This window comes from Pipistrellus kuhlii, unplaced genomic scaffold, assembly GCF_014108245.1.
Source record: "Pipistrellus kuhlii isolate mPipKuh1 unplaced genomic scaffold, mPipKuh1.p scaffold_m20_p_1, whole genome shotgun sequence".
Classification (NCBI taxonomy): Eukaryota; Metazoa; Chordata; class Mammalia; order Chiroptera; family Vespertilionidae; genus Pipistrellus; species Pipistrellus kuhlii.
Window position 1 is genome coordinate 141,853,401 of NW_023425404.1, and position 25,594 is coordinate 141,878,994.

A 25,594-nucleotide genomic window follows, 5' to 3' on the forward strand; every position below is an offset into this window, starting at 1 on the left:
TACATATTTTAATGATTTTTTTTGCCCCCCTCCCTCCCTCCCACATATTCCCTCCCTCCCCAGAATTTTATGTCCATTGGTTGTACTTATATGCATGTATACAAGTCCTTCGGTTGATCTATTATCTCCCCCAGATCCTCCTCCCCTCTCCGCTGTAATTTGACAATCTGCTTGTTGCTTTACTGTCTCTATATCTATCTTTTGGTTCATCAGTTTATAATGATCTTTATTATCCACAAATGAGTGGGGTCATGTGGTGTTTCTCTTTCATTGATTGGCTTATTTCACTCAGCATGATGTTCTCCAATTCCATCCAGGTTGCTGCAAATGATAAGAATTCCTTCTTTTTTATGGCAGCATAGTATTCCATTGTGTAGATGTACCATAGTTTTTGGATCCAATCATTTGCTGATGGGCACCTAGGCTGTTTCCAAATTCTGGCTATTGTAGATTGTGCTGCTATGAACATAGGGGTGCATATATCCTTTCTGATTGGTGTTTCTAGTTTCTTGGGATATATTCGTAGGAGTGGGATTACTGGGTCAAATGGGAGTTCCATTTTCAGTTTTTTGAGGAAACTCCACACTGTTCTCCACAGTGGTTGCACCAGTCTGCATTCCCACCAGCAGTGCACGAGGGTTCCTTTTTCTCCGCAACCTCGCCAACACTTGTCATTTGTCGATTTGTTGATGTTGGCCATTCTGACAGGTGTGAGATGGTACCGCATTGTTGTTTTGATTTGCATCTCTCATATAATTAGTGACTTTGAGCATGTTTTCATGTGCCTTTTGGCCTTCCTTCTGTCTTCTTTTGAAAATATTCTATTTAGGTCCCTTGCCCATTTCTTAATTGGATCATTCATCTTCCTTTTATTTAGTTGTATCAGCTGTCTGTAGATGTTAGAGATTAAACCTTTATCAGTGGTGTTATTTGCAAATATGTTCTCCCACACCGTGGGCTTTCTTGTTGTTTTGTTGATGGTTTCTTTTGCTGTAAAAAAGCTTTTTATTTTGATGTAGTCCCATTTGTTTATTTTCTCTTTAGCTTCCATTGCCCTAGGGGCAGTATCAGTGAAGAAGTTCTTTTGGCATACGTCTGAGATTTTGCTGCCTGTGGATGCTTCTAGTATTTTTATGGTTTCCCGTCTGATGTTTAAGTCCTGTATCCATTTTGAGTTTATTTTTGTGTATGGTGTAAGTTGGTGATCTAGTTTCATTCTTTTGCATGTGTCTACCCAATTTTCCCAACACCATTTATTGAAGAAACTGTCTTGACTCCATTGTATATTTGTGCCTCCTTTGTCAAATATTAATTGTCCTGCTCTCTTTTTATCAGATGCCTCTGCTTATGCTCAAAATATGGATGGAGTGCTTGAGTTTCAAATGATTCACTATATCTATGAGCATCATTATCAGCTTTGAAGATACTTTTTATTCCATTGCAAGATATTGCAAACATTTAAACAATTGAGATGTCCATACATTGGCATGCTTAATTATGCTGGCATATTTCTTGAAAAGTATTGTTATTTTTGGTGTATTTATATACTTTTCCATTTAATTTTTTAAAATTAATGATTTAAAATGTTTCACAAATCTGTTTCCATTGATAATTATTAGCTATACTCATACACATTTGATAAGTATAGGAAAAGTCAGGGATATTTGGAAGAGGTCAGGATTTATTGATAATAATATTCTGCAAGAGATTTAGCAATAAATAATCTAGTGGACTCTAATATAACACCGTGCATAATGTAGATATGTTATTTTACCATCGCTCAATATTTGTAATCAAGAAGACAGTTATTTATGAAACATCTGCTGCATTTGTGTTACACAGAATATCATCTATCATAGGATACATAGAATATCATCTTTCACCTCCAAGAATTTGTGATATTTTTAAAATGATAAATCAGGTCATTATATATACATATAAACGTATATATATGAGAATATATATGCATATATGTGTATAAATACATATGTATGCATATAAATAAATATATATGCATATATATATTAGAAAAAACTATAAGAAAGTCCATTAGGCAGCATGTTACTAACTGCCAAAAGACTGATATAAATAAGTGCTCTCACAGAAGATATCTGTGAGAAAGAATCAGACTTCATCGAAGAAAAAGATTTAAACAGCAGAGCACTATGCAGACAGCTGTATGATAGCCATGGAAATTTCCTCCTATGCCTGTGCATGCATACTGATCTTTCATCAAGAGGTGGAGTCTATTCCCCCTATCCTTGAATCTGGATTAACTCTGTGACTTCCTTTCACTGGCAGAATGTGACAGGAGGAATTATATATGATTTCAGGGCCTGGGCATCCAGAGTTCTTGCTTTTTTTCCTTTTTCTTTTTAGAAACCAATAATCGAGTGAGAAAAAGGTTGGACTAGAATACTGAGTAATGAGAGACTACGTAATGAGAGGAGTCATACAGAAGAGAACTAAGGGGTCCCAGCCAATAGCCAGCAACAAGGCGGCAGACCTGTGAGTGACATCACCTTGGATCCTTGGATCCCCAACTGAGCCATCCCAGTTAACACCACCTGGGGTAGAGGGGACCCATCCCCTTTGAGTTCTGCCTGAATACCAAAACCACAGAATGCTTGGAAACAAAACAGATTTTGTTTTAAGCCAATTAAAGTGCGGGGTGTTTTGTTATGCAGTAAAAGTAATTGAAACAAATGGCTTATGGACATTCAGAGGTCACCTTTGCCTTGGAAATTGACTAGATACTCAAGGCTTCTATAAGGCAGTATAAAGTTGTACATATTTTAGGGATATTCTTTAATTTCACCAATACTTTTCTTTATAGCTTAAAGCTTTAAAAAAATATTTCCTTACTACACTTCAGATAGACATTTCTGTATGTACTTTCAACTTTGTGGTACCTGATGGAAACACTTTCAAAATTGTGCTTTGGAGAAGGCAGACTAGATCATGATTTGTTTCCTAGGGCTGTCATGACAAATTACTGCAGTTAGTAGTTTCAAACAACATAAATTTGTTCTGTTGCAGTTTCAGAAGACAGATCTGAAATCAAGGCGTTGGCTGGGCCATGCTCTTTCCAAAGGCTCCATGCTCTTTCCTTGCCTCGTCCAGCCTCTGGTGGCTCCCTGCATTCCTGAGTGTGTTACTCCTATCACTGCCTCCGTCTTCACATGGCCATCACCTCTTCTGCTTTTTCTGTCTCAAATCTCCCACTACCTCTCCTTTATAAGGATATCTGTCATTGGATTTATGGCCCACCTGGATAACTCCTCATGACCTCATCTTAAATTTATCTACAAAGACCTTTTTTTTCCCAAACAAGATCACATTCATAAGGTCTGAGGGTTAGTTCATGGACATATCTACCTTTTTTAAGTGTAAGGGGGTAGTCAACTTACTACAGATCACAATTTTAAATGCTCATTTTAGTATCAAGTTTTAAAATGCAATTTAGTTAAAATGCAAACTCTCTGGGGAAAGGCATAGTTTTAGGAGATCCATATCCATTGGAGACTACTGAGTTTTTGTATATATTGATTGATTTAAATTTCCTCAAATTAAAATTGAGAAAGCACTTACAAAACAATAATGAGTTTGCTCTTACTGTGCCTGTCAAATAAGTCTCTCTTGGTACTTATTACCTAGGGCTTTATTCTAGAATTTATCCATTTATTTGTCTATTTTCCCAGTAGAAATTTTAGCATGGCTGGAGTCATCTTTTTATTCATTACAATATCTTCAGCACTTTTGTATCACTAAATTATAGTAGATAATCAATAAATGGTTTTGATTCATTTTTTTTCTTTATTCTCAATACATTGTACTTGGTTTAACAAATATATTGGTAGACAGAGATATATTTTGAATATATCTTTTTATCTGTGACTAGAGGCCCTGGGGGAGGGGTGTTCCTCAGCCAAACCTGCACCCTCTCCAATCTGGGAACCCTCGATGGATGTCCAACTGCCCTCTCACAATTCAGAATTACTGGCTCTCAACTGCTCGCTTACCTGCTTTCCTGATTGCCCCTAACTGCTTCTGTCTGCCAGCCTGATCACCCCCTAACGACTCCTCTGCCAGCCTAACTGATGTTTAACTGCTCCCCTGACAGTCTGTTTGCCCCCTACTTCCCTCCTCTGCTAGCATGGCCACCCCTAACTGCCCTCCTCTGCAGGGTTGATCACCCCCAACTGCCCTCCCTTTTAGACCTGATCCCTCCCAACTGCCCTCCCCTACTGGCCATTTTGTGGTGGCCATCTTGTGTCCACATGAGGACTTTGACCACATGGGGGCAGTCATCTTGTGTGTTGGAGCGATAGTCAATTTGTATATTATTCTTTTATTAGATAGGATTGAGGCCTAGTGCATGGTGGGGGCTGGCTGGTTTGCCCTGAAGGGTGTCCCAGATCAGGGTGGGGGTTCTCTTGGGGCATGGGGTGGCCTGGGCCAGGGGCCTGTGGTGGTTTGCAGGCCGGCCACAGTATCTGAAATTTATTTATCTTCTATAATTGAAACTGTACCTGGAGATTATTTATCTTCTACAATTGAAATTTTGTAGCCTGGAACAGAGCCAAGTCTCCTGCTCACTCTGTGGTAGCAGCCATTTCTGTTGGAATTTATGTATCTTATATAATTGAAACTTTGTAGTCTGGAGTGAAGGCCTGAGCAGGCCAGGGCTGCAGAGGCTTGGCTTCCTCCATGGCCTGGAGCAACCCTAGCTTCCTGCTCTTCCAACTCAGTGGCTGCTGCCATTTCTGTTGGAATTTATTTACCTTCTATAATTAAAACTTTGTACCCTTAAGTGGAGACCTGGGCCTACCAGGATGTGTGGAAAGCTTGGCTTCCTCCATTGCCAGGGAAACCCAAGCCTCCCTACTGTTCTCTGTGGCCACAGCCATCATGGTTGTGGTTAATTTATATACTCGCTCTGATTGGCTGTGGGCCTGGCTTGTGGGCATGACTTGTGAGTATAGTGGAGTGGTGGTTAATTTGCATATTATTCTTTTAGATAGGATGGTGAAAAACTGTATAGTAATATAGAAAAAAAAAGAAATCTCTCACTTATGTACTCTAATCTATATTTGGCTCTCTAAGGCCAACTGTAGAAAGTGGAAGGGAAAGAATAAACTATGTGTGATTGCCAACAGTCAGACATAGATCCTGAAATCAGAGAAAGCGAAAGTGCACCCTCCTCAAATATTTTTAAATATCTTTTACAACGTATATTTTTATCAATATATTATGTAGTAAACATTTTGGTTGACCTTTAATTTAATTATGATATATTTAAATACATAATTTATCTTCTTTAAAAAGCAAGTAAAGAGACAGAATAAACTTTTACTAAAGTTTATTTATGTTACATATAATAAAACCTTACTATAAAAATAAATTTTCCCATTATATCCTCTATGTAAAGCATATACATTTCTTAAGATATCTTTCCTTAATGTAAAGAATCAATAACCAGGAATCATTCTTGTCTTGCCAATAATAATTAAGATCACAGGTTATTGAAGGTAAAATCATTAATCAATCTTGACTTTCTATTCATAGTTGGAATTATTCAGCAGGTAACAAAGGAAGTCTCACAAAGGGACATTCTGTTCAACTGAAGAAATGGTATTCAACTAGAAGCTTTCTCAAGAGATTATCCTCCCAGAAAACAAACTAACCTTTCTCCAAAGTCACAGAAGAATATAACAACCAGATGGACAAAGGCTTGAAGCCAAGAAATAATGACACAGATTCAGAAGCGATACTTGGGTAATATCAAAAAATTTGGAATGAAAATTTAGAATATAAACAGACAAAAACAGACCATTCTCTTAACCATACCTTTTAAGGAGCTCTCTAGCTCTTTAATAAAAATCCTGAGGTAGGCTGGGTTGGTATGGCTCAGTGGTTGAGCACCTATGGATCAGGGTGCCACAGTTTGATTTCCAGGTCATGGCATATGAGGCATATGCCCAGGATGCAGAATTCATCCCTACAGCACACAGGTGATGTTTTTAATCTCTCTCTCTCTCTCTCCCTTCCTCTCTGAAATCAGTAAAGATATATTTTTTAAAATCCTGGGGTGGGGCAAGCACTGGGAGGAGGGGGGCTATGAGAGGCAGAATTTGGAGATTTCTGTAATACTGTCAACAATAAAAAAATAAATTAAAAAATTTATATTAGAATTTTACCACATGTTTATAAATTTTGTGAACCATATAGTAAAATGAAATTTTATCATTATTATAATTATTGCCTAATTTATCAATAATTCCATTTACTATATCCAGCATAAATGCACCTGGGAGAAGCTGATTAACTTATAATAAAAATTCTAGAATTTTCAGAATAGAAGTGGATAAGAACTTTTCCATGTATAATGCAACTTTAACAAGGTTTATTTCTCAGAAATATTGACTCAGTCATTATAATTAACATTTAAGCATAATCCTCTACTAAAATTGGAGATAGCATCTTCTTTTCTTTATATAAAAACCATTTTGAAGATTTATTAAAGTATAAATTTAACTCTAAGAGGTATTAATTTGGTTAAAATAAGAAAAAATTATCTGGATTTAAACATTAAATTATTTGCAAAACACAGATATATAGAAAATAGTCAGGCTTAAAATTCTGTCCAAGATATAAATTTTTGATAAAAAATATGACAATCATTGTATCTACTGTAACTTGGAGAATGTAACCTATCCCACCATTCTTTTTGACATTGTTTCTGTAAATGCTGACTCAAATATATAAAAATACTAGGACCTAACTTTAGAAGATTCAAATTGAGACCTTCAGCGGTCTCAATTCTGGGAGATTTGCTGACCTTCAACCATAGAACTAGGATGAGATACCAATAGAACCAGGAATGGACTGTGCTGGCCTGCATATAGAGCATTTTTCAACCCTCACCCTAGATTTCTTTGTTCTGCTTTCCTTATGAAAACCTCTGCCTGCATTGAGATGTCAAGATAGGCTCTGGACAAGAGTCTCCCACTTCTCAAAATGCCAGCATTTGAATAAACCTCTTTCCTTTTTCACCAGCATCTGTCTCATGAATTTAGTTTTTGTTGTGGCAGCTAGTTAAACTTATACACTACCATTTAGGGAGAGTTCACTGTACTGAGCATTCACACTCATTATTTCATCTAATCGTAATCACAAAGCCCTCTTAGTTCTAAACAATTAAGTCTAAGCTTTATAAAATTAGTGAAATCTTATAATTTTGACCTGAAAATTAAAATTATTTATGTGGTAATCAAAGTAGAGATGTAGAACAATTTCATCTTATATTCTATCCTTCTTCATTGAATACACAAATCAACAGAAGATTTCCCTTTTTACCAAAATGATTTTTATAATGTAAGGTAATTGAAGAAAGTAAAATAGTAACTGGATCTTGCCATTGCTTTTGAATTCTGACAAAGCTTTTTTTTATCCAGAGGGAAGAGACTCTTGAAACATTTCAAACATCATCTCAATTCTAGAAAATATTATTGTCATAAATACATTATGAAGTCAAATTAATTATGAATTAGACATATTTTAAAATATATTTGAGACTGAAGGGCATAAGATGACAAGCACTACTGTGTGAAGTCTAGATTTATTGAGCTAAACTATCAGATAAATATCTGGATAGGTTACCACAGGTAACTAAAATAGTGAGAATAGCATCAAAGTTTAATATTCATGTAAGTAGTTAATTGGAGAACAGAATTACTTTCTTTCAATCAAAGCTTGCTCTGCTAACATCGTCCAGCTCTCTAATGCACATAATTAACTTTACAAACAAAATTTAAAAGACAGATAAATTGATTTAACAAAACTCATCATTACTTCTAGGAAAAACACACAAAACAAAACCAAAACACAAAAATCTAAAAAGATGCACAAACTACTACCTTGTGAACATTTGCAAAATTTAAAATGTTAGTATAAACCTTTCCAACTTTTTATTATGGAAAATTTCAAATACATGCAGAGAGAATTAAATCATCAGCCTAAGTATTGTACTTATGGATTTTATTAAGCACTGGTCAACTCACTTCCAATCTTGTTAACTCCTACTCTTTATTGCCACCATCCCTCAGATTTATTTTTAAACAAATGCCAGATATTGCACAACTTTATTTCTACTTTAGTATATCTTTCTGAATATCAAGACATCTTCTAAAACACAATGATGTTACCATTATCTTATTCCCTAAAATTTATAATATTTTCTCAATATTAGCAAATAGCTAGTCGATATTCAAATTGTCCTTATTCAAATTAGGATCCATGGTTCACATTTTTTATTAATGGGCTCTCCATTCATTATTCTTCATTTGTTTCTTCAATTTATGTGTCAAAGAAGCGTTAGTTGCATTTTCTGTAGTCTCCCAAGGTCTGGGTTGTGCTACGTCTCCTGTGTCACTTAACATGTTTCTCCAGCCATTGTGTTTTCTATAAATCAGCAAATCCAGAGGATTGATCTAATCCATTATAGTATTGGCAACAATTTGGTGTTATTTACTTTAAACCAAGGGACCTACTACTGCTGCTACTACTACTACTTACTACTTTTATCATTTTTGTGGGCTAAAATGTGTTCCCCTAAAATTTATATGTTGAAGCCCTAATTCCCAGTACCTTAAATTGTGGCTCTATTTGGAGATAAGGTCTAATTAGGTTAAACAAGGCCATATGAGTAACCTCTAATCCAAATAGGCTGTTGTCATTATAGGAAGAGGAGATGAGGACATACAGAGAGCAGCAGGGATATGAATGCACAGAGGAAAGACCCGTGTGAGAACACAATGAGAAGGTGGCCATCTGGCAGGCCAAGGAAAGAAGTCTCAGAAGAAACCAAACCTGATGACACTCTGATGTTGGACTTCTTTGTTATGGCAGCCCTAGCAGACTCGTATAATTAGTGATTGCAAAATGCCTGTGTTTGAATCTTACCATTTCTTCTTTATGAGGAATATTTTCATAAGGAAAAAATCTTTTATTCATTAATTAACTGGTTAAGATGAGGTGGGGCTTGTCTTCACAAAAAATAAATTGGGCCCTGTCTCAGCTGTTTGGCCTGTCATCCCATACACTAAAGGGTAGCAGGTTCTTTTCCTGGTCAGGGCACATACCCGGGTTGAGGGTTCAACCCCTGGTGGGGTGCATACAGGAGAAACCTATCAATGTTTCTTTCTCACATCGATGTTTCTATCTTTCTCTGTCTCTCTCTTCCTCTCTTTAAAATCAATAATAATCAAATAAACAAACAAACAAATAGGTTCATCAGCCTCCTCTAAAGAAGGATATAGGTTTACTCATTTCCAAAAGTAGAGCATGCCAACAACACCTTTCATGAGCCGAAATTGTGTGAAGAAACAATGAGCATTAATTTATATGGGAAGCATTTTGAGCATCCCCCCCGCTCCCCCAAATAACCTACCAAGTTATACCAAATATATTTAAGTATGTCCAGTTTTACAGTAAGCATAAAACCCGTCCAAGCTCTCTCAGGCTTTTGTAATAGCTTAGGACACATCTTGTTAATGGATGCAAGCCATAAACTCACAGACACAGTTCAAAGCTCCAAAGGCTTAATGTGTGTGATTCCTGGGGAAGGAGCCTGGCGGGCCACTCGCTGCTCTGAGCGCGTGCTGCCTCTGTAATGGCCGCTACAAGGCACATGCTGAATGCTTTTATGCTTTTTACCTTTTGTCATAAAACTTAAAAATTCCTTTTGGATTTCTTTTGGTTAGTGAAACAGGCAATAATGTAAGTCTGTTGTAAAAGCAAAGTGGTGTAGCGTGGACTTAAGCAAGGCAGAGGATATATGTATATCATTATAACCCACAATTTAAACATATTTGAGATGGAATAGTAAGTGCTCTGGCTTCCTCCTCTAAAATTATCCCTGGGGGAACTTCAGAGTAAAACATTGATTCCAGATACATATATATCAGCACTGTAGGAAACTGCAGGGAAGGGAAGCGTACACTGAGGTGGAGAATCTCCAGTACGTGTAGTTACATCCTGGGGAGGGGCAATAGATAGAAGCAATGAAAGAATATATTAAATTATTTTAAATCCATCTCCTGCATCTTCCATTTATTGACTTGGAATATCATTGCCCTTTGCTGCATGTAGTCACCCATTACCCTGATTTCTTTATTGGGCGTGCAGCAGGATGAATCATAGCAGAGCAGACAAAATTTCTGTTGGGATATGGAATTGAAAAAAGCAGATACAGGTTGAGCAGCTTTATCGTACTCACTTCTCCACTCTTTCCTCTCCAGGCCTCTGTAGCATTATAACTCAGTGACAATTCTCATTACAACACCTGTTTCTTCCTTAAAGATTTTATCCGTTTTTAGTATTATGGCAAAGAGAAGTGACTGACTGGTTTTGTGCAATATGGAGTTCTCTTCCCTAGGGTTCATCCCTTTCTCTAGCCGGCAACCTAACAAGAATAACAGAGACTAAACCGCGATCACTTATACATGGTGAGAAAAGTATATTCTAGTTGAATATCAGCCCACAGGTCCAAGTATGCTTACATCTGAAGCTTCAAAAGAAACCACAACATATTATCAAGACTGTGAAGGGTCTCAGATTTTATCCTACTTGCAAGCGAATGCATTATCTTGCCAGTTTCATGATGTTAGCAGAAGACATGGGTTAGAGACAAATGACTACTTTTCCTGGTGATAGGAGTGACTTCATTGATACCAGATCCTTAGGTCTTAGTTCACACAAAATAGAACTATTTAAAAAGTGTAAATATTGATAGAAAGCAAATTATATATGTAAATATATATACATATATATTTCTATTCTTTCTATTTCTTATCACATACACCTCACCCAAATGTGTTATTTAGAACTTAGGAAAGCTTAAAATTATAGTGAAAACTAAACTGCCAACTGAAATATTTATTTTGAGAGCATAATTATTTGTGGAAATTTTAATTAAAATGTTTCTTTTATAGATATTCTCTATTCTGGGTATGGATTATAAAATGTATTTGATATCTTATTTCTACAAATAATACACTTTTGGACTTGGAGGATATTTTTGAACATGCTTAGATAAGAACACATGCTCTCAATTGTACATTCAATAAATTATGCTTATTAGTCCTACTGATGAGAAAGAAACTAATACAACTTACTGGAAAATATATATTTTAAAAGCACAATATTTTTAGGAAAATATGACTTCTACCCACACACCATCCTCTTTTTTTTCCATGTGATTGTGAAGAAAACATGGTCATAAATATCTACAACATGCTTTTATCTTTTAAGAGTTTATTATGACACAGAATAAAAGCCATCTATTTTTGGAGAAGGTAATCTCCAAAAATACATTTAGGGAGGGCTTTATAGGGATTTCAACTGACTTTTAACAGTCAAATGTAAAATTATAGACTGATTTTGTAAAAGTTAAACAAAAAAACCAACAAAAAGAAGATACTATGTGGCAAAAGTCTAACCACTAGTTAGAACATACCATCCAAATATAGGTCGGCTTATTTTTTATTTATTTTATTTTTTGTAACTCTGTGTTTTAAGATAAGTATATTCCCTACTGCCCTCTTTCCTCAGCCTATCCATCAATTTTTGGAGCTGATTGGTAAAATGAAGGTTTATTAGGCATAAAACAGCTAGGACACTGTGAGCACTCCTGCTATTAACGTTTCCTCACACATGGTCATTGTTATCCTGCATTGATCCTGGAATGGGGATGTGATTTAATCAAAACATGCTACATTGATTGGAACCTGTATCTGAAGCATTAATATGACAAATCATTACCTTCCTTAGGCATAAAGAAAAACACATTTAAAATATATAATATAACTTAGCCCTAGCCCATTTGGCTTAGTGGATAGAGTGTTGGCCTGTGGACTGAAGGGTGCTAGGTTCGATTCTAGTCTAGGGCATGCGCCTGGGTTTCAGGCTTGATCTCCAATAGGGCATGCAGGAGGCAGTCAATTAATGTCTGTCTGTCTGTCTGTCTCTCTCTCTCTCTCTCTCTCTCTCTCTCTCTCTCTCTCTCTCTCATTGATGTTTCTCTTTCTCCCTCTCCCTTTCTTGCACTCTAAGAAATCAATAAAAACATATTAAAGAAATGGCATGGACACAACAATTTTCCACTTAAGATAATACATGATAGCAAGAAATTACCCTAATAAACCTTCTGTATTATAGGCAAATCTTTAAAAAAAAATCTAGCTACTGTTTCAAGCATTTCTAAAAGTATTTCCTTGAAAATGCTTTTATTATTTAAATGAAAGTAATTTGCTACATGACTTCACAACTGACATTCCTCATTTGAATTATAAAACAACTAAGATGATTTAAAAACAAAACAAAACCTATTTCTTCAGTTTTCTCTAGTGGTACATAAGTAGTACCAGTTAAGATGCATAGGATAAAAGTAAAGTAATTATATACCATGGATGATTTAGGTATTAAGTCTAATTCTCTGTTTAAGCAGTGCTGGTGGGGCTAACTACCACAGCAAAGATTCATTTAGAGAATTCATACTCTATGTTAATTTAGTTCCAGGAAATAAACAAGATCCATTGATCAAGAAAAAAGCCCTTTTGGGTACAAAGATGTCTAAGACAGTTCTGTTCAAGGTTGACAAAGTCTTGTTGGAGAGATGATATATGAGCATGTCTATAAGTCACATTTATATAACTGTACTGTCTACTGACACAAATGGCTACTACATTATAACATGGGGTAAAATTGATAAATCATGCTACTATTAGCTAGTGCAGAAATAAAATTGAAAAACCAATAGCCAATGGTTCCAATGGGGAAATAAGGCTGAATACAGAAAGTAGGGAAATATTAAAAAGGAACCTGAAAACTTAGGACATGGGTTTAATACTTGAGATTAGAAAGGGAAAATATATTCAAGTAAGCACCTATATGCCTACCACCAAAGCTAATAAAGAATATGATGGTACATTGAATGGCCTTGGGCAGAGGAGTAACACAGATACCCACTAAGAGTATTATTTACTTACATATTATACAACCATGTGATGATTAGTACTCTCTGAGAGTTGTACATATTCCATAAACATGATCACAGTTATCTTACAAATTGGGCATTATCAGGAAGTCTTTTTCAGAAGCAACTGGGGATATAAAGATAGAAAAGACACACTCCTACCTTCAAGGCAGTCATAGCAAAAATGATAAAATCACACAGACAAATAATTAAACAATAAAATATGGCATACACACAGTAATAGATGATAAAGAGGAAGGATTGGGGAAAAGTAAAATGTAATATTTGACTTGAGCCTTAATAGCTATATAAAAATTTTTAAGGTAGAAAAGAAAGGGAAGAGCAACTTAGTTTCAGAGAATAATTTGAGCAACTTATTTGTGTTTAAGAAAGAGTTTAACCAAGTGTTTAAGAAAGAGTGAGCAATTCTGTGTGACCAAAACATAAGGGAAGTGTGTGTGTGTGTGTGTGTGTGTGTGTGTGTGTGTGTGTGTAGTATTAAGGAGTAAGGCAAGAAATGTTAAGTGACAAAGCTATAGATAAGGAAGAGATTAGCAACTTATGTGAAGCCAAGGAGAAGCAAATAACATTAATTAAAAGGCAGTAGTATTAAAGTAAATTATTTGGTCTTAACTAAGGGAATTTTAGTGAGGACTAAGAGAAAGGGGAAGCATTTGAGATCCATTTCAGAAACAGAATCAATAGGCTTTTGTGCCAAATTGCAAAGCAGTGTGAAGAGAATGTGCACTGGAGATAGTATCTTGATCCTCATTTCGAACTAACCGATGGATTACATTTTCATAACCATTTTCCTAAAGTGAAAAACACCTTGGTTCTGATATAAATGTTATTTCGTGTTTATAAAATCTTATCTACTAATAGACAAACATGTAAATTGACCATACCTTCACTACACCCACAGCCAATCAGGAGTGACCCAACAAAGATGGCAGGTTAATTTGCATATGCAGGTGTGGAGTGGCTGGGTGGGGCAGGATGCCTGCTATGAGGAAAGAAGGGGTAGAAGAAGCTATAGGAGTGGTGCTCTGGCTGAGAACAAAGTCAGGGGAAGGAAAGCCTATTCTTGCATAAATCTTCATGCAACAGGCCTCTAGTGTTTGATAAAAGAAAAGGCAATGGCCTTATAAATATATTAATGAAGTGATAGAAACCTAATGTTACTTATTTGTTCTTTTTTAAATATATTTTGATTGATTTCAGAGAGGAAGGAAAAAGGAGAGAGAGAAATATCAATGATCAGAGATAATCATTGATTGGTTGCCTCCTGCACACTCACACACAACCTCTGGGGACCTAACCCATAACCTGGGCATGTGCCTGACCAGGAATTGAACCTTGACCTCCTAGTTAATGGGTTGATGCTCAACCACCAAGCAACTCTGGGTGAAACATAATTTTAAAATGCCAAATAGAAAATGTTCTTATAAAAAGAATAAATCATGGCTACCCAAAGATACAAATTTTGAATCCCTGGAACTTGTAAATGTTGCCTTATTTGGAAAAGGGGTCTCTACAGTTGTGATTAAATTAAGGATTTGGAAAGAAAGTATTATCCTAGTTTACTGATTGGGCCCTAAATCCAATGTTAACTGTCCTTATCACAGTGAGACAGAGAGGAATCTGTAAGAAGAGAAGGCCACAAGGCCATGGAGGGATGCTGATGCTGCCATAAGACCAAGAGAGCCTGTAATCACCAGAAGCTAAAAGCAAAAATAAAAATAAATAAATAATTCTATAATAGAGCCTCTTCAAGGAGTGCAGCCCTGATACAAACTTGAGTTAGAACTTCTGGTCTCCCGAATTGTGAGAGAATAGCTTTTTGTCATTTTACATTCATCAGTCAGTGGTAATGTGTTAAGACTTACATAGGAAACTAATATACTCTGTTTTAATCATGTTTGGGATCTGTCATAATAAAAAATAATGCACATGTAGGTATTCAAAAAATGTGTTAAATAAGTATAACCAAAATTTGTTTTCTTCCCTCTCCACCTCTTTCTTTTTAAGTTTTTAAAACTTTGAAAACTCACTAGCACTGGAAAAGAGCAGAAATCTTCAAATTTTTTCAATGTACCTTCTTATTTTTACATGCTTACTATCCAATTTACTAATAATATTATTCTTATTTTAACTGATAATATCTCATTTACCCATCAACTGACTAACTTTTCAGTAGCATGAAATACCTGATTTGAAAATATTTATTTTTAAATTTAACTATATCTCATCTAGACATGAAAATATGTTTATTTTTCAAAACAATTTCATTTGTCTATAATCTTATCTAATTATTCCCAGTTAAAAATGTAATTATCCCTTCTTCCTTAAAATTCTACCTTTTCTCTCCTGCTCAGTAGCTTCCAGAGATTGGCAGTTTTCTAGATAAAATTCACATTTGATGTGATGGTAAATAGTAGTTACAACTAAGAATTCACCATTACTTTCTCATTTGGGATAGATTATAGCTATGAGCTGGGTTGAAAATGTGTTTGTGTGTTACTAAGGCATTACTGAATAGCTTTTGTGTCCTAACTGGTTTTGAGAAATTCCATAGTTGGAAGTCCTTTAAGCATTGACACTTCATAGAATTACCTTTTGTGATAAAAAGATGGAATCTTTAAATAAAATATTGTTTTGTTTTTTCTCTATAGTAAATTCATGTCTTTATATAGTTTCTTCTGGAATTGGTGTCTCCTGTTAAATTATCTGCTCTAATTCAATCAGCTTCATTATTCTTTGTCCTAAAGATAATAAAACATTTAGTGGTAACAACCTAAGACATTCAACTGAAGATTTTACCCAACTCATTAGTTCAGTGACATTAATCAACATTCCTCTTTGTATTTCCTTTCAACCAACTTACATTTCATTTAACAGTGTTTTTCAAGCCAACTCAAATTAATTTTGAAATCAAAATTTCACATAGCATTACCTCCAGTACTTTGCTAGAAGTCAAGATGTATTATATCTATTCCATTCTATTAATTTACTAAAACTCTAAAGCTATCAAAAAGCAACCAGCATTGTTTAGCACAATTTGTTTTATATTAATCTATTTATTCTATTTATTTCTAATAGCAGTGCTTTCCTTTCCCTCTTCTTTCTCATTTTAAACCAAACATGTGGTAGAATTTCCTAAATAATTTCCATTTTTTATCCTCATCCAAGAATATGTTTATTGATTTTAGAGAGACAGGAGGGAGATTGGTTGTGACCAGAAAAGCAGGAGCCATCCATGAGCTATAGAAGATCTATCTTCACTAACAACCAGAGCCCCTCTCCTGCCCTTCTACTTGTGTCTTCTACGTTTCTCTCTTTCTTCAACTGTGTTCAGAGACTACTACTCAAATCAGGAACCATGGCAAGGTTATGGAAGTAGAAAAGATTAGATGATTCTTTTGAATTTGAAAGACTTAGTTAGAAAGACCGATAAGTGGTGTAAACCAGGTGGTGTCCAGAATAAGTGCTTTGTGGTAATCAGATAAACGAAATTTAGGAAATCTTTGCCTGGAAACAAACAAAGAAAGAGGCAAACAAGAAAACCATACAAGCAGATACCTACTCAGTATAGTAAATGTAATTAGATATTGAAAATACCAATTTGATCTTTAGATATGAGGGGGGAAAATGTTGACCACTAACTAATATGATATTTAAGTAGAAGTCTTTACAAAAAATAATTTATATAAAAGAATATCTCACATATTTAGAAAATAGAAACATTAGCACTACAAATCAAATCTTACAGGGTAAACCCAACTGATCTTAAATGAATATTCGAGTAACTATCATTATTAAGTAGATCAAATTAAAATAAATAAACTAAGCATGTTGCTAAAGAAGCCAGAAAGAGTAACAAAATCAATTATTTGTGAGGCAGAGAATAGAATATATAAAAGAAAAATGTCAAACTAATAATTAAAAAGAACACAATACAATTAACATAAGCATTAGTAAACAAAGAAATTAACATTAAAACAATATAAGTGCACCTTTTATTCTATTGGGTTGGTGAAAATTGAAAAGAATGATAATACTGAGTTTGATGTGAGGTGAGAAAAAAAAGACATTTAATTTTTTGCTAGTGGAAGAATATCTTTAGAGAGGAAAAACTGTCACCTAATGCCAAAAACCTTAAATTTGCAAATCATTTGATCCAGATTTAAGATTATATTTGTGAAAATAATTTGCTGATAGTCCATCTATATATATATATATATATATATATATATATATATATATATATATATATGTGTGTGTGTGTGTGTGTGTATATATATATATATATATATATATATATATATATATTTGCATATAAAAGCCTAATCAACCAAACGACTGAACAGTCGACCGATCATTAGGATGCGCATTGACAACCAACAGGCAGATGCTCAATACAGGAGCTGCCCCCTGGTGGTCAGTGTGCTTCCACAGCCAACCTCCCCTGGTCCCTCCCCCTGGTTGTCTGGATGCTCAGTGTGCTCCCTTAGCCAACCTCCCATGGCCATTCTCCCCCAGCTGACTGGCCCCGATTGGCCCTGATGGAGACTGGGTGAGACAGTCCTGATGGGCTCCAATCACTGGCCAGACCAAGGGATCTCACCCATGCACAAATTTGTGCACCAGGCCTCTAGTATAAATATATGTATACAGATAGTAAAAATTGCTTTTTTTAATAAAAATTTTGGAATCAATCTTAATACCTTAGAATCAGAAAAACTCAAACTCAAACAAAAGATGGTGTGTCCTTATACTGAAATGCCCTCCTTTTTGAAAACATAAAGATACACAAAACACATACATATTGATTGATATAAAAAATGTTCACAATCTACTGTTATGTTAAAAATAAATAATTACAAAATGATGTGGACAGAATGGCCCCATTGTTCAAAAATATGACCTATTGTTTAAAAAGGTAGATCAGGAAAATTATATGTTAATGTTTTAGTATTGGGTTTTCAGTAATTTCTTTCTTGCCTTACTTCTTCCCACTTACACATAAATAAGTTACCTTGTAATAAAATGCAATTTGAGACTATTCTGTATTATAAAAGGCTAATATGCAAATCAATCAAACAGCAGAACATAACCAGTCGCTATGATGCACACTGACCAATAGGGGGCAGGAGCTGTCTCCTGGTGTCAGTGTGCCCCCACAGAAGCCAGGCTCACGGCTGGCAAGTGGAACAGTGGTGGTGGGAGCCTCTCCTGCCTCTGCTGCTAGCAAGCGGTAAGAAGTGAGGGGTTCCAGACTGCAAGAGCCCTGGGCTGCGAGAGGGATGTGTGACTGCCAGCAGGGAGTCCCAGACTATGAGAGGGCACAAGCCAGGCTGAGGGACCCAACCCCACCTTCTAGTGCATTAATGTCATGCAGCGGGCCTCTAATTCTAAAATTCATTTTGGCTTATGAATTTCATTAAATTTATAAAATGTAAATGAATATAAATAATACAAAAATATAAGAAGTAGCTATAGTTCTAGCAACTGTTAAATTCATTTTCTGAATGCATTTATCAATAGAAGAGTACAAATGAAAATAAATGAACTAGGCATTCAATTCAATAATTTAGAAAAAAGATCATAAAAGCAATTTAATGTAAGGGAGCAAACAAGAATAAGAAAATACTGAAGTCAACAAAATATGTTCTTAAAGTAGAATTAATAAATAAAGATGTATCCATTGAGAAAAAATTTCAAATTGTATAACCAAGACAAAACAATAAGAGTGGTCAAAAAAGAAGATTTTAATGACTAAAGTGGGCTAGTGCTCTTGATTTTAAATGTATTATGAGTCATATTAAAATGTTTTAAAATATATTTTATTGATTTTGTACAGAGAGGAAGGGAGAGAGATAGAGAGTTAGAAACATCAATGAGAGAGAGAGTCATCTATCAGCTGCCTCTTGCACACCCCCTACTGGGGATATGCCCGCAACCATGGTACATGCCCTTGACCAGAATCGAACCTGGGACCCTTCAGTCCCCAAGCCGATGCTCTATCCATTGAGCCAAACTGGTTTCGGCAATATTAAAATTTTTTAAGTTGATAAGAATTACAGGAGGAAGACATTGAAATTAAAAAATTTATTTTGGCAGAAGATGGCACAGCACCTGGTCCATAGAATATTTTTAGTAAGTATGTTTTGAATTAATTAAAGATATTAAGTAAATGGATTTACATTTACTATAAAATATTTTAAGTAATTATGATTTTATATTATTATGTTTACTATTTATCAAGCTCTTTCTGGATCTGGTTTGTAAAACAAAGGGCAGCTCTCCTAGAAGAGAGGGAGACAAGTAAGTCACTATGATGTTCTGGGCAATCGTTTATGGGGGTAACTGTAAAATTTGAGAGAAGGAAACAAATTGGAGCGATAGATAAATGAGAATCAATAGTAAGTGCTGACTTCTTGGTTATGGATACTGACTGAGAATGAGATATCTGAGGTTTATATCTTGAATCTGTGTGCAGATCAGAAGTCCATTCACCAAGGCAATTCACAACCAAGATGTGGTGTAGTTCTCATTAGTGCTCTTCACCAAATATTCTGTTTTGTCTTCAATTTGCTTAATACAATCATACTTTCTTGAATCCTTATGGTTGAGTGCAATCAGTAGAGCAATTTTACCCAAGGAATTGTGAGGTGAAGTAAAATATGTTACTTTCTAGATGAAGGTTTTTGCTGGTGTGAATGCCTGCTGAGGGCTCGCTTTCTTAATCTGTTGAGATTATAAACAACCTAGAGGGCTGGTGAATAAAATTCATGCACGGGGTGAGGGGTAAGGAGACGAGGGATCCTGTAGCCCCCAGCCTGCACCCTCTCACAATCCGGGACTCATGGGGGATGTCTGACTGCCTGGAGATTGGGTCTAAACTGGCAGTCAGACATCCCTCTTACAATCTGGGACAACTGGATCCTAACCTCTTGCCTGCCTGGCTGATCACCCCTAACCACTTGCCTGCCTGCCTGATTGCCCCTAACCACTCTACCTGTCTGCCTGATTGCCCCTAACCACCTCTGCCTTGGCCCCCTCCATCACGGCTTTGTCCAAAAGGATGTCCAGCATGATGCCTAGAAGGTTGTTCAGTCTAGTTAGCATATTACACTTTTATTATTATAGATTCTAGACATTGGTTTCTCTTTCAGCTTTTGAACTAAAGGTGGTGACATTTTTTAACTTTCCTCATTAAGAGGTGGAGGTAAGTTTTTCACTCTGTGAATCACAGCTTGTTTAAATTAAGAGAATGTAGCAGAAATGATGCCTCATGCCAATTTCAAGTCTAGTCTTTTAAAAAATATATATTTTATTGATTTTTCACAAAGAAAAAGAGAGAGGAATAGAGAGTTAGAAACATCAATGAGAGATAAACATCGACTAGCTGCTTCATGCACACCCCTTCCTGTGGATGTGCCTGCAACCAAGGAACATGCCCTTGACCGGATTCAAACCAGGGACCTCTCAGTCTGTAGGCCAATGCTCTATCCACTGAGCCAAACTGGTTTTGTCTCAGGTCTAGTCTTAATGGTGATTGGCAAGTTCCAATTCAACCTTTTGAAGCCTGAGTATTTCTTGAGGAGAAAGGTTATACTTTACTGATCTCTGTATCATAATTGTCTTATCCTATCTAATAAAGAGGGAATATGCAAATTGATGATCATGCCATCACAAAGATGACAGCACCTGGTCCCTTTAGCCCCACCAGAATCCCCCTGTCCTTTCAGCCGTGGGGTGGGGGCAGGTTTAAAGTGTGGTCGGACCCACCCTCAGCCCCCCAGCTGTCTAGGGCCAGCCCAAGACCCAGGCAAACCTTGGATGGCAGCTGCCCAGCCACCCAAGATGCCTGAGGCTCAAGTAACCAGGGCCGGCTGAGGCTTGTGCTGCTGGCAGTTGTAGCAGCAGAGGTGTGATGGGGATGTCGCCTTCCCCTGATTACCAGGTCACCTCCCACCCCTGAGGGCTCCTGGACTGTGAGAGAGGGCAGGCTGGGCTGAGGGACCCCCCCTCCAGTGCATGAGTTTTCATGCACTGGGCCTCTAGTATAGTTATAATAATGATTTATAGTTCAAATGTCAAGACTACCAAAAACTTAATGTGATCTTGAACTATCTAAAATCAGGGTGGTCTCTCTGTTATATTCTCTCCTGCAGTGGATAATCCATAAATATATATTTCATAAAGGCCTACATAGTGATACTAGACTTCCTGTGCTTAACACCCAAATGCCTTCTAGACATCCTGGGTGCCCCATGGGTGTCTAAAACTGAGCTTATTTTTAAATCTCTAAACAAAACTTTTTCTTCTGCTGTATCCTATGTGTATCAATCTAGATCAGCTAGGCTATTCTTTTGTAACCAGGACCCAAACACCTCAATAGCTTAAGACAACAAAGGTTTATTTCTGCCTCATGCTTTATAAGGATAGTCTGTGGAGGGTGGTCACTGCTTCCTGTCATCAAAGTTCTTGCTTCTGGATTCAGACTGTTACAGTTATTGAATACTGTGTAACATACCACCCCCACATTTACTGACTTCATAGAACAGTCGTATTACTTTCCCTCATCGTTCTACGGATTGAATGGGCTCTTTGGGTGGACCTTGGACCCTAAATGATGCCTGCAAAGGCTGAGGTCATCTGGGGCATTGATTTGGCTAGATTTCTAACATGGGTCCATACTAATCCATAATGCAAACATTTTCCTTAACAAAAAGAGGGGTTGGTTTTCCCCCTTTTATCTTTCATCTATAGTCCATCTTTTCTTCAGCCTTAAGGATCAGTCATTCTCAAATTCATATCAACTAAAGATTTGGTCAGCATAACAAAATCTCTATTCTTCAATAACTAGCCACTTTAACAGCTAAATAGCATAAAATACTTAGCATAGTGATTACTTAAAGTTAGTTTATGAACAAATTACAAACTTTAATTAGATTTCCTTAGGACCGTGGTCGGCAAACTGCGGCTCTCGAGACACATGTGGCTTTTTGGCCCTTTGAGTGTGGCTCTTTCACAAAATACCACGGCCTGGGTGAGTCTGTTTTGAAGAGGTGGTGATAGAAGTTTAAGTTTAAAAAATGTGGCTCTCAATAGAAATTTCAATCATTGTACTGTTGATATTTGGCTCTGTTGACTAATGAGTTTGCCCACCACTGTCTTAGGATAATATGAGTTCAAAAAGAAAAAGTTGTACCAAATAACCTCATTTAAAACCAAATGGTGTCACTGGACAGGTAGATCTTGAGTCTGAAGATACCCATTTATATTTACTAGTAGTGCCTACCTTCTATTCACCATAATTGTGGAACTATCATCAACCTTAGAGTTTCTTTAAAGAATACCTGAGTTGTAGAGTGTTTAAAATATATGTTTATTCCATAGCAGGAATAAACCAGTAATAATAGAGCAATGTTGATTTCAAGTCCTCACACTAATACAGGGTGTAATCAAAGTTGATAGACACATTCTCTTATATACAAGATTGATTCATTTTTCTTTCTGCAGTACAAGTTATTCTCTTTCCTGTCTAAGAAGGAAAGTTAAATGGAGTAGAGTAATACAGCTTTCTCTTGATCATCTATTAATATGTCACTCTCAGCCCCAAGCAGCCAAACTTCCTTTTCTTTATTTCTTTCTTGATTTAAACATGGTTTTTAAGAATTATTTTTGTTTCCTTTGGAATTTTTCTCAATTCCAGTTTTGCTTTAAACTAACTAGCAATTCTCTTAGGTGTCTACATTATGGCTATGTCATCATTGTTCCTCAAATACCATTAGTTCCACCACCTTACATGTTCTCATGTTAACTGTCCAGTTCCTGGGGAATTTTACTAATCTTCTTACATATCCCAAGATTTTCTTCTTCATTAGCACCATCTGTGTTGCATGGTCTGAAGTCCATTTTTGACAATCTCCCTTTCATTTTGTGAAATCTTTACTATATTAATATATGAGCTTCTAAACATTCTTGCTCTACACTTTATTATATGTGTGTTTTTTAATATATAGCAGTTTCCAACTCTATATGCTACTTCTTTCTCTGGCTTGCTCACATAGCAGAATTGAATGATTACTTTTTCTAGGGTTACTGGTATTTTTCCTTCTTTAATAAGTTCCTTTCTGTTAATAGGATGTAGATCTGGTGACAGGTCCTACTATTAAGTTCAGAATTTTACCTAGTTTCCACAGAATGTTCTTATTGATAAATAGTGGAAGTTCCCAATAACTATTACTACCCTGTTTCCCAAAAAATAAGACAGTGCCTTATATTAATTTTTTCTCCCAAAGTTGCACTAGGTCTTATTTTCAGGGGATGTCTTATCTTTCCACGTGCTAGGTCTTATTTTCAGAGGATGTCTTATTTTCGGGGAAACACGGTAGTATGTCCTCTAAGCCAGTTTTATAAGAAGAACATATGAATTTTGTCGGCAAGCCCATCTGGCTCCCTGAAGTACATCCAATCATGGCATCATTTCTGTTCTACTCTTCTTTGAATCTCATCCAAATACTATAATGTTTTTGTGATTTCCACATGAAGCTCTTCACAACTATTTTATTTATACTCCTCTTGTCTGCTTCTGTTGACAATAATGTATCCTTGATAGGTATACTCAAGTTCTAACAAATCTATGGGGAGAGTTTAAGGGAGGCAAGATGGGAATTAGGGTAGCTAGAGAAGCTTTAATTCAAAGAGATTCCTTATACCTGATCTGAACTAAGACTATTTCAAATAACAACGATAATAACAAAAAATGATCTTACTCTATAGGAATACATTTCCTTTTCCTCATCCCTGTATGGGAGAGCAATTCTGCTGCCCATAGATAAAATATTTCTAGAATGAAATTGAATGCATCAGGCCATGGAGCTGGTTGTCATTTGCTATTAAGCTCACCCAACAGACAGTAGAGTGTAGGGCTTTGGAGCCAGACTTCTTGGTTTATATCCCAGATCCAGCAGTAACTATTTGTATGACTTGGGGCATATTACTTAACCTTTCTCTTACTAAACTTATTTGTCCATTAAATAAGGATAATGAAAGATTCCCATTCATAAGGATGTTATGAAGATTAAATAAGTTAATAAGAAGTGCTATGTCATGCCTGGCATCTGATGAGAGTTGTTATTTCAATCTGACAAGTGTGCCTGCTTTATAGTGGTTACACACAGCAATGTAATGTCTCTAAGTTTCACAGTAAGGTAGTAAGTCCTCCTCAGTCTTACTACGTATTAACTATGTGGTCTTAGGAAACAATTTCATATTTGAACTTTTGTTTTCCTTTATGTTAAATTACAATGAAAGTATCTAGATTACAGGATTGATATGAGAATTAGGGCATGACATAAAGATTGGTACATATTATAGGCACTCCTCCACTGGGAGATCTTAATATTTTTAAGACCCTCTCTGCACTCAAGGAGTTCATTGTCATGTTTGAGAGGCAGCAATAGATCATGATTAACATCTTTTGCTCTGAAGGTAGATAGATTTATGTTTGAATTCAGATTCTGATCCTTATCAGGTTATGTACACTTGTTACTTAAACTCTCCAAATCTCTCATTCTTGACCTATAAAATAGATATTCACATAATACCATTGTGAAAATTAAATTTAAAAAATCTAGGTAAAGAGTTGAGCACAATGGCCAAAGCATCATAGTTGCTCTCCCTATTATCATTAATTTGACTCTGTTGTCATGAAATGAATTTCTTACAATAATTTGTAGATTTGCCTACAAGGATGAAGTATAATGGACATCAAATTTCCAATTGGCTTGATAGCTGTATTTCTTACTATAAATTAATGATTCAGAATTGTATTCAACATATCAGCTTCTCATGATTGTCAATAGCCTCCATCAGTCTCAAAAGGCTAATCCACTTTGTTTATGACAAGTTTCAATCATAGAACCTGCAAAATTCTGGGTCAGGAGCTGGGGTTATGTGAGAAGAATCTGTGTGCTGGTATTCTATGAGGCCCTATTGGGTGGGGAGCTGGATTACCTAGAAAATTCTATCCCAAATATTTGTAGGTATTAATATAACAGTATTTTATAAAATTTAAAAAGGTGATAAATGTTAATATCTTGTTATGATTATAATTATTTCAATAAGGACCTGGGTTTGATTCCTGATTCTGCTGATTGCCAGGCATAAGACTTTGCACTTAGATTCCTAGTCTTCAACAAATATTTTTAGTCCCTGTGCTATGGAGCTTTTATGGAAATTAAACTATAAAGTATGTGAATGCAACTAGTATGTACATGTTACCTAGTAGATATTCAAACAATATTTATTTTTAGTCCATTTTAATCCTTCCCTGCCTATCTACCACTATCTATCACTCAAACACTTTGCTGATTACTGTACAAAATGATTCATGAAGATTTAATCCAAATCTGCTTACCTCCTGACTACAATTTACTGGCATTACAATCTTTGATGATACCAATTCTTTATATTATTTTGTACATCTTTCATAATAATCCATGACAATGTCCTGCAAGGGCATTGCTGAGAAAAGCCATTAGAAGA

General features: G+C 35.9%; 1 protein-coding gene across 1 annotated transcript in view; it reads right to left on the minus strand.

Annotated features, from left to right (window-relative positions):
* GRID2 (glutamate ionotropic receptor delta type subunit 2) overlaps positions 1–25,594 on the minus strand; it is a 1,260,684-nt gene that overhangs the window by 361,147 nt on the left and 873,943 nt on the right. The gene's annotated exons all lie outside the window — the stretch shown is intronic.